Source organism: Galeopterus variegatus, unplaced genomic scaffold (assembly GCF_000696425.1).
Source record: "Galeopterus variegatus unplaced genomic scaffold, G_variegatus-3.0.2 Scaffold4944, whole genome shotgun sequence".
NCBI lineage: Eukaryota > Metazoa > Chordata > Mammalia > Dermoptera > Cynocephalidae > Galeopterus > Galeopterus variegatus.
In genome coordinates, this window is record NW_007731055.1 from 132,060 (window position 1) to 142,640 (window position 10,581).

Here is a 10,581-nt window from a genome sequence, read left to right on the forward strand (position 1 = left end):
CAGTGCTGGCATCTGTCCTCTCGCATACATGCAGATGCTGTGGGTGACTTAATGGCAGGCCTGGTGGAAAGTTGGCCTGGAGCCTCCATTGTCTCAGCGGTTTGTAATCTGGTCCTGGGCAGGGGACTGGGGGTGGAGGCCACTTTTCGTGGGAACTCAGGCGAGGAGGGAGTGTGAACTGCCAGACTGGGACCCAGGCCAGGAGAGCAAGAAGAAAGCTGGGGCCTCGGCCAAGGCTCCAGGCTCTCAGGAACATCCAGCTGGATGGGGCCTCGCAGGCTGGGCCAGATGTGGGCCGGGGAAGTCAAAGAGTTGCTGGGGACTTGTTGTCTGCAGGGGAGAGAGACAACGAGTAAACTGACATGACAACATAGAGGGCGAAGCGCTGCCATCTGGGTGGAACAGGGGCCTCTGGCTACCCAGGAAAGGAGCGATCCATTGTGAGGGGCCAGAGAGGCTTGGAGGAGAGGACTCCAGTGTTCCAAGACCCAAGGGATGAGCAGAAATTGGCCAGGGCGAGGAGGAAGAATGGCCTTCTGGTGGAGGGAACAGCAGGTAAGAAGAGCGTATCGATGAGGAAATGCCTGACCCATTTAGGGGAGTTGCTAGTAGTTCCATCTGCCCCAGTTTCAGATGTGAAATACAGCATAGCTAGAAGTGACGCTGCGGATATGGAAAAGGTCCAGGGTCCAGAAGGCCCTGATGCCAAATACTGCATGGGACATATTCATTCAAAACAAACAAACAAAAATCATTGTTTATCTGAAATTCAAATTGAGCCAGACATCCTGTATTTTTATTTGCTAAATCTGGCAACTCCAGCCTTGGGGGACATTTGGACTCAATTCCTAGGTCGTGGGGAGCCATCAGAGGCTTTTTAGGCAGGAGAGGATAGGATCAGCTTTGCATCTGAACAGGAGATGGACAGCAGATGGACAGAAGGAGGCAGGAGATAGGCTGGGAGGCTGAGGCTGGGGCGAAGAGAGGAGCCACAGGGGTGAAGAGTGAGCGAGGCTTTTTAGGCAGGAGAGGATAGGATCAGCTTTGCATCTGAACAGGAGATGGACAGCAGGATGGACAGAAGGAGGCAGGAGATAGGCTGGGAGGCTGAGGCTGGGGCGAAGAGAGGAGCCACAGGGGTAAAGAGTGAGAAGGAGCCACAGGGGTGAAGAGTGAGCGGACAGAGGGGGATTAATTAAAGAGGTAAAACCCGTGGGCCTTGGAGACCAACTGGGTGTGAAAATTGAGAAAACGGAGCCATCAAGGATGACATCCATGTTTCTGGGCAACTAGACAGGTGGTGGTGACTCTTTCTGAGCTAGGGCCAAAGGATGGGAGGCAGGTTTGGGAGGAGTTCGACATGTGGCATCTGGGTGGCCCAAGGGCCATCCAAGAAGAGGAGTTCTGGAGACAGCTGGAGATGTGGGTCTGGAATCCAGGCAAGAGGGCAGCGCTGGACGTCGACATTTGGAAAAGGTCAGCCAGCCTTTGGAGCGAAGTTGAAGCTATGGGAATGGCCGAGCACACTCAGGGAGCACGTGCAGCAACGAACCCTGAGAACCAGCAGCAGCTCCGAGGGAGCAGAAGGAAAAGAAGCCGGCAGATGAGATCCAGAGGCGCAGGCCAGAGACGTAGAGAAATGCAGGAAGGGTCACCGGGACACTGTTCCCCACTACCGAGCTCAAACAGCAGAGTCGGAAGGAGGTGAGTTTCAGCAGTCTCCAGCACTAGCAAGACATCAAGTGACATGAGGAAAGAATACAGCCCACCAGATCTGGCTACTGGAGACCTGATGAAGGGAGTTTCGGGGAGTGCTGGGGACAGAAGCCAGGTTGGAAGGGCCGAGGAGAGAGGGTGCAGACAACTCTCTCCTGTGCTTTGGCCACGAGCAGCTTAAACAGAGTGCATTGGCTGCAGGCGTTATCCTCTTCTTCCTCCTCTTCCTTCTCAGACCCCACTAACCTGACAGTAAAGGAATAAAGTAGGTCAATCCAACCCATTGTGACAACAAAGCCAGGGGAGGAGGCAGCAGCAGCAAAGAAGATTTCAGCAAACCTTTAGCAGAGGGGATGCTCACCGAGCAGGACCGGGTAAATTAGTGGCTATCACCTTAAGTGCCCGCAGAGGAGATACCGACCCCAATTTGTCTTGAAAAGTCCCTGAGAGGCCCAAGTCTTGGAGGGAACAGGTCGGTTGGAAGTCTGAACACAAAGCAGCTGTCTCCCAAGCCTTCTCCCCCATCCCATTGTTGGGGCCCAGAAAGCAATACCCCAAAGTGAAGATCTCAGAAGCAGCCTCAAAAGCAAAGATTTCCTCTGACCTTCTCCTGATCCTCCTGTCTCCTCTTCTGAGGCAAGTCATAGAATCTGGAATCCCTGTTCCCCAAGGTGGGTCATAGGTATGCTCTAATCTTCCCCTCTTACCTTCCTGTCATGGAGTGGGCCGTAAAGAAATTCCCCAACCTTCCTTGTCTGATTGTAGGTCATCAGAAAGATTGTAGGTCATCATTCCAGAAAGAGTCCTGCCCCATACCCTGGAGGAATAAATGCTACTCAGGGAGGCCAAAAAGAACCTGAACAGACAGGCGTTGCTGGGTTTCCTCACTGAGTCTATTAGCATTAAAGCATACTTTTCTTGTCCATTCACATTTCTACATGGCTGTGCCTGCTTCAAAGAACCTAAGCATAAATAGGGACAATTTACCGTATATCTTTGGGTCTTCACCCTGAAGACTGCTGTGTCATGTAAAACTATGATCAAATAAAATTTGCTATGCCTTTTCTTCATATTAATCTGTGTTTACCAGGCGATTTTTTAGAGAACCTTCAGGGGGTTGAAGGGGATGTCTTCCCTTGACCCCTAAACCATGCAGTCAAATGACTATACCCACAGGAATTGAACCAAAAAGGCCCCAGACCTGCAAAAGCCCAGGCACGGTAGAGAACAGGACTGCAAACAGAAGTTAAGGGATGTGCATTCTGAAACCAACTGAACTAACCAGCCACCCCAACTAGTGTGAATGCTGGATGTAATTTTTAAAAACATCTTTTGGCAACTGGCTGGTACAGGGATCCAAACCCATGACCTTGGTGTTATAAGCCTGCGCTCTAACCAACTGAGCTATCCGGTTAGCCCTGGGTGTTCTGAACAATGGGCCTTCCAGCTCTCTTTCCCTGGCCTGTTCCCAAAGTGCCAGTGGCCAGAAGTGTACCCACTGTGTCCTATGCCACGCAAGAGATTGGAAGATTTTTCTTTCCAGTTACTAGGTCCCGAAGAATAGACCTTCACTGATGAGGATGATGACGGTGGTGATGATGATAGTTCTGCACACCCTTCAATCTCCTTTCAGTGGAACCTGATCATGAGCATCCAGCTTCTAACCACCCCTTTGAAGCTTCTCTTTTAAATGTGAATATTCAGCTAAGACCACCTGGCGTAAGAAGGGCCTAGGGACTAATTTCCACCAGTGTGTGTTCATTCACTCTTCCTTTCAGTTGCAGAACCTATAGGGCAGTTTTTGGTTTTGAGGTTTTTTTTTTCAAGCTTACCCGTTTTATTTATTGACTTGGTGGGCAGTTTAATGAGTTTTAACACAGGTATGTATGCATGCAACCCCCACCCCAATCAGGATATAGAACAGTTTGGTCACCACGAAAATCCTTCTCATGCATCTCCTCTGTATATATGTACATCCTCCTCCACCCCTAACTCCTGACAACCACTGAGCTGTCCACCGTGCTTATAGTTTTGCTCCTCCAGAATGGCATACATCTGTGTGACCTCGCCCTTGAGGTCCATGCAAATTGTTGCTTGTACAATAGCTCACTCCCCTTTACTGCTGAGCAGTGTCCCTCACATGGATATGCCACAGCTTGTGTATCCAGTCATCCATTAGAGGACATCTGGGTCATTTCCAGTTTTTAGCGATTATGAATAGAGTTGCTGTACGCATAAGTGTACAGACTTTTGCATCAAATTTTCCTTTTTTCAGAGTAAATACCTATAAGTGGAATTGATGGTTATATGGTAAGTAGAGGTGTAATTTTATTAGAAACTGCCAAAATGTTTTCCTGAGTGGCTGTACCATTTTGCATTCCTACCAGCCGTGTAGGAGAGTTCTAGTGGCCTAAGATCCTTGCCAACACTGGGTATTTTTATTTTTTATTTTTATTTTAGCCATTCTAATAGATGCAAAGTGATATTTCATTGTTGTTTTAAATTGCCTTTCTCTAATAGCTAATGACATTGAACACCTTATCATGTGCTGATTTGCCACCCATATATCCTCTTTAATGTAGTCTTTGTTGAAGTCCTATGTCCATGTTTCAAAAATTGGGTTTTTTCATCACCTTTCAGGTTTTTAAAAATTATGGTAAACATACATAACATAAAATTGAGTATATTCACATTGTGGTGCAGCACATCTCCAGAACTTTTTCATCTTGGAAAACTAAAACTCTATACCCATTAAACAGTAATGCTCCATCTCCCTCTCCCCCCAGCTCCTGGTATCCACATTCTATTTCCTATTTCTGTGAATCTGACTACTTTAGATACCTCATATAAGTGGAATCATATAACATTTGTCTTTTTGTGATTGGCTTCTTTCACTTAGCGTAATGTCCTAGGGAGGTATTAAAACAAAGCCCCCAAATTCTTTGACACTCCTCCCGCCGAGACGTGGGGTCTATCTCCCCTCCTCTTGCATTTGGGTTCTGTGTCTGGTTGGCAAATAAAATACAGCACAAGTAATGCTGTGCCATTTTCCAGGCTCAAGCCTTAAGAAACTGGCAGCTTCCAGCTTCCACCACGCTGTGAGGAAGCTCAAGCATCCACGTGGAAAAGCTGACAGCCCATCTAAGATCCCAGCCAATGATTGCAGCAACAACCAGACATGAGAATGAATGAACCTCGAGATGACTCCAAACCTCACTTGTTGAGTTATCCTCCACCTTTGAGACCTCCACCTGAGGGAAGGAAGAGAAAACTGTATCAGCAAAGGCAGAAATGTTGGAAAGAATAAAACCTGTCCAAGCAAATACTGCAATGATTCCTCTTTTATGAGGTATCTAAAATAGTCAAACTCATAGAAGCAGAGAGTAGAATGGTGGTTGCCTGGGTCTATGGGGAGGGGAAACAAGGGGAGTTTTTCGATGAGTATAAAATTTCACAGTTATACCAGATGAATGAGTTCAGGGGCTGGCTGGTTAGCTCAGCTGGTTAGAGCACAGCCTTATAACACCAAGGTCAAGGGTTCGGATCCGCACACCGACAGGCCATCAAAAGAAAAAAGAAAAAAAAGATGAATGAGTTCAAGAAATCTGCTGTACAACATAGCACCTATAGTTGACTATACTGTAGTGTGCACTTTAAAAAAATCTAAGAGGGTAGATCTCATGTTAAGTGTTCTTACCACAGAAACAAAAACAAACAGAGGTGTACAAGGAAACTTTTGGAGATGATGGATATGTTTATTACCTTAATTGTAGTGATGGTTTCGTGAATGTGTGCATATATCCAGACTCATCAAATTGCATACATTAAATACGTGCAGTTTTTTGTAAATCAATTATTCCTCAATAAAGCTATTACAACAACAAAAACCTGCGCAAGTACTAGAAATAAGTTCCTAGGGTCAGGGGCATAGGACAGGTAGAGAATAATAGTGGGAGAGGAGGGGGACCGGAAAGTGGGGGACAGTCTGCCAAGGACCTTCCGTGCTCATTAAGGCGTTTGCCTATTTGTCCGTAGACCAGAGTTTCCCAGCATGTGCCTCAGAGCTCCAGACCTGCTGGATGTTGTGATCTATGACCAAATAGATGGGAAATGCTGAGAGAAGCCCAGTCATGTGGGTTTTTTCCCTGCAGGACTTCTCAGAGCCTTCAATTTGCTAATTGCACTGTGACTCTTTAAGAGGGGGATAGGTGTGCTGAAGTTTCAGGATTTCTTTGACTACAAATCTCCCTTTTCAAGAGAGCTCCTTGTAGGATTGTGCTCTCAGAGCCCATTTTGGAAAACCCTGGGAGCTTTTGTGAGTTGGAAAAGGAGGAGTGTCATGATCTCGTTTGCACTTAAGGAAGCTCTTTCTGGGGCTATTCTGTAGGACGGATTGGAGGCCAGGACACCAGTGAGGGGGAGGCTGACTCCAGGTGACAGGGGACAGGGCCTGAACCAGCACAGCCTCAGCAGGAAGATCAGAGGTGGATTCTGGTGATATCTGTGAGAGGATGAGGTGGTGGGCTCGCTTGTATGAGGATTTGGAGGTGTAGTGAGTGCATATAATTTTATGTTGCCTTGGCATCCATTTTTAAATATAAATTTAACCTCCTCATACCAGAAGCAGGGCTCAGTCACCCTTGATACGGTTTTCCATACTCCCCACCCAAATGGCTCTAGCTGGTGACCAGAGATAAAGACTTAGAGGCTTCTCTCCTGCCTCGCAGGCGGGGCTGCTACTTTCCTTTAGCCAACTGTTCAGTCATTTGCCTGATAACTTAAAATGACAATCTCTCAGTCTCAGTGTGACCTCCTGGAACTGGTGTCTGCTTGCTTTTAAACCCACCAATTAAAACTTCCCATGGGAAACCTGTTTGGATAATGACCCAGACCCAATAAAGATGCTGGTCCACAGGTCCCCCTCTCTCCCTGCCTGCTCCCCCTGACCTCTGTACTCACGCAGTGTTAAGAGGGTGGGAAATCCAATTATGGCATTTGAAAGGTGGGGCCTATAAGGGGTGGTTAGATTGTGAGGACTGTGACCTTGTTAGTGGATTGGTCCATTCATGGAGTAATGGGCTTGGTTCTGANTCCCCCTCTCTCCCTGCCTGCTCCCCCTGACCTCTGTACTCACGCAGTGTTAAGAGGGTGGGAAATCCAATTATGGCATTTGAAAGGTGGGGCCTATAAGGGGTGGTTAGATTGTGAGGACTGTGACCTTGTGAGTGGATTGGTCCATTCATGGAGTAATGGGCTTGGTTCTGATGGCTTTAAAATGAGAGCAGCTGAGGAGGTTAGCTCTGTCTTGCACAGGCCATTCTCCCCATGCAACACCCTGTTCACTATGGGACTCTGTAGATTTGCCACTAAGAAGGAGGACCTCACCAGACGCATCCCCTGGATTGTGGACTTCCCAGCCTCTGAACTGTAAGAAACAAATTTTATTTCTTTATAAACTACCCAGTTCAGGTATTCTGTTATAAGCAACAGAAACGGACTAATAATGCAGGACCCATGCAGGTGGATCCCCCGCTAGCACTCTTCTGTCCAGACTTTTAGTGGCTGCTGGGGACAGTGGCTACCAGTGAAGTTGATAGTTTCATTCAAAACAGCGGGCCATGTACCAACACAGGAAGCATCTCCAGCAGGCAGAATTCTCAGGGGACAGCCCAAGGAAGGACCTTTCCATTCTTGTTCAGGGCTTGTTCCAAGTTTTGGGGCAGAAATAAGAGCACAGGCTGGATCTAAGCTGCCGTGAGAGACCCCAGGAAGAAGTGAACTTGGTTGAAAAGCCCGACACCCTGAGGCTGGCTGAGGAAGGGTCCCTTCATCTTAGGAAGTGGGGAGTCAGAGCCAGGAGCTGTGGTGGAGGCAGGAGGTGAAACCAGCAGCAGAAACCAAGAATTCTGATGCCTGCGGGGTCAGCTCAGAAGAGGAGGACTGTGCCTGAGTCAGGCAGCCTCTTCTGTTGTAAATGACACAAACAAACTCAGACTGGCTGAAACACAACATGGCTCACATAATGCACAGATCCGGCTTCAGGCATAAATTGATTCAGGACCATAAAACAGTGTCTCCAGGGTCACCGGCCCTGCCCGCTTCACCCAATTGCCTCCATCGTCCAGCTCCCTGGTGTGACCCCCCAGCATCCACCACCACTAAGTCCAGTGGAGAGGACAGTGCTCTTTCTCCATATCTCACACCAAAGTCCTGGGATTGAGGCTGGTCAGTCCTATGTAGCCTGACTTAGGTCTCGGGTCCATCCCTGAACCAATCATCATGGCCAGATCATGGGAGGCCCTGATTAGTGTGGCCTAGATCCTGCACTCCACCCCTAAGAGGGGAGATGGAGTTTGCTATCTATGAAACACATAGGCTGCGGCAAGGTCTCCCAGAAGCAAAATCAGGGTACTACTGCCCCGAGAAGCAAGAGTGGATGCTGAGCTGCAAAAGTAACAAATGCCTAGAACTGCCACTGTTTCCTGATTCCGGGAACCCCTGAATTCTGGGGACCCCTGATTCTAGGCACTCAGTACATGTTTGTGGGATGGATGAACCGGCCATCTTTCTGGCACCCAGGGAGAATAAATTATTTCCCACTCTGTGTCCCTCACCACTAGTCTAGCGTAAAATCTGGTCTTTGTCTTTTTCATCACAGTGTCCCTAGCACCCAGCACAGGGCCTGGCATAGAGTAAGGGCTCAGATAATATTTGAGTGAATGAATAAATTTACCTACAGGCAGAGCTCCCAGTTTGGCCACTTACCCTCTGAGCCTCAGTTTCCCCATCTGAGCCTCAAGCAGCCATGACAACACGTGCAGTGGCTCTGTGAACATGCACGCTGAGGGTGGATGGCACCAGTCCCAGCAGAAGCAGCCTCTTTCACTGATCTCCAACTTTGCAGGAAAACCCTAGTCCTGGCATGGAAGTGGTTAATTGCCCTCCTAAGCTGCTGGAAAACCACAGCTGCACCCCTCCCCCTCCCTTGCTTGCCAGATCCGGAATATAATTTTGCAAACGTCTGAGGACTAATCCATTTAGCAGAAGCTTCTAGTCCCAGGGAAGGGAAGTGAGGAGTTAGCAATGGCCCCCAGGAGATAAAGGTATGGAATATGTTCAACTCCTGGCTGGAAAACTACCGGGAGATGAATCTTCATGGCCCTACAGAAAGAAGGGCATTGTCACAGCCAGAGCTGAACAGGGATGGAAAAGACAGGGCTTCCTCAGAGGTGGTGAGTCCCCCATCACATCAAGCAGACATGGGGCACCCACTTAGAGAGGGTGGTGCACAAGGGATTGGAATGAGTGCATCCTTTTATCCCCAGATTCTTAGGATTCAGATCCAGTGACAGGATGTCTTCTGGGCAGTGGCCACTGTCTAAGGGCTGTACACATGCGACTCCCTTACTCCCCACAACAACCGAAGGAGGGAGTTATCCATAGCCCGATTTTGCAAAGAAGGAAACCAAATTTCTGCAGATCCAGTGACAGGATGTCTTCTGGGCAGTGGCCACTGTCTAAGGGCTGTACACATGCGATTCCCTTACTCCCCACAACAACCGAAGGAGGGAGTTATCCATAGCCCGATTTTGCAAAGAAGGAAACCAAATTTCTGCAGATCAAGTTGCTTGCTCCATGTCACTCCACTATGGGTAGCAATAGTGACAGGCAGCATTGATTCAAACTGTAGCCTGGGTGCCGGGCCACACGCCTTATTTACGTTAATTCATTGGATCCTCACAACTGTTCTGTGAAGTAGGTATTCTTCTTGCCACTTTACAGGTGAGGAAACTGAGGCTTGGAAAGAGTAAGTAACTTACCCACAGTCAGAGAGTGAGTAAGCAGCAGCGTCCAGACGCAAACCCCAGTCTGAGGTCTGCCTCCCACCGGCCTTTTAACCGGAGCAGCAGACACAAACCCAGGTTTTCAGGTTCTGTCTGTTCTTTCCACTGCTGGGGACAGCCAGGCTCCTGGCAAAGAGCCCCTCCCAGCAGCTTCCTCTCCTGGGAGAAGAACCAGAAGGACAAGGGGAAGCTGGACAAGCTGCAGCTATTCCTACCATCTCTTCCCACCCCTGAATTTCACCACCGAGGAAGCAGCTACAGCAGAGAAGGACTGGCCTTGTTTGGCAGGGGACCGTCCTGCAGAGAGTGGGACTCACAATGCCGGGGAGAAATGCAGTGGCAGCAGCATGGATCTGGGTTGGGGCACAGGCCTTGGTTCTTTAAGGGGCAAAGCCAACCACTCCTCTAGGACAACACAGGGAAGAGGGATCCCAGCATCTCCAGAGCACTTGCATGTCAGGCCCTGAGCACATTAGATCTACTCTCTCATTCCCTCCTGATGTTGACCTAGAACCTTACCTGACATTAATTAGCCCAGGAGGCCTGAGGATCACTCTGGCCTGCAGGGTGCTGCTGTCTTCTGCCCCAGCCCCTTCTTTCCCCCTACAGTCCTCAAGGCTCATCCGCAGCCACTGTCCCATCCAATGCCTGAGATTGCCCTGGCCCTTCATGACATTTGGGAGCTGCCCTAGTGCCACCTTCTGGCTGATGCTAGAATGACAAGGGCCCAGTCCTGGCCACAACCTGCCTGAGACAGGCCACAGAGTCCAGCAACCCAGTTGTAGGTTGGTTGGCTGGTTGATTTGCTCCTTGCCTTGCTGCAGAGAGGATCTCAGGCAGCTTCCAAGGATGCATAATATGCAACCAGAGCAGAAAATAAGAGTGGAGAAAAAGAAGAAAATAACACAAGGATGGGAGCACAAAGCATCCAGGGATGAAGTTCAAATACAGACCATAAGGTTCTACTGTGGTGGAGATAAGACCACAGACTCAGAATTTTATATTTTGGCGGCTGCCCAGT

General features: G+C 48.8%; 1 long non-coding RNA gene across 1 annotated transcript; it reads left to right on the plus strand.

Annotated features, from left to right (window-relative positions):
- The first annotated feature begins 415 nt into the window (after window positions 1–415).
- On the plus strand, window positions 416–5,039 carry LOC103604069. Its single transcript, XR_551682.1, has 2 exons — window positions 416–555; window positions 4,771–5,039. It is a non-coding gene; the product is annotated as an uncharacterized LOC103604069 (long non-coding RNA).
- Window positions 5,040–10,581: the final 5,542 nt, after the last annotated feature.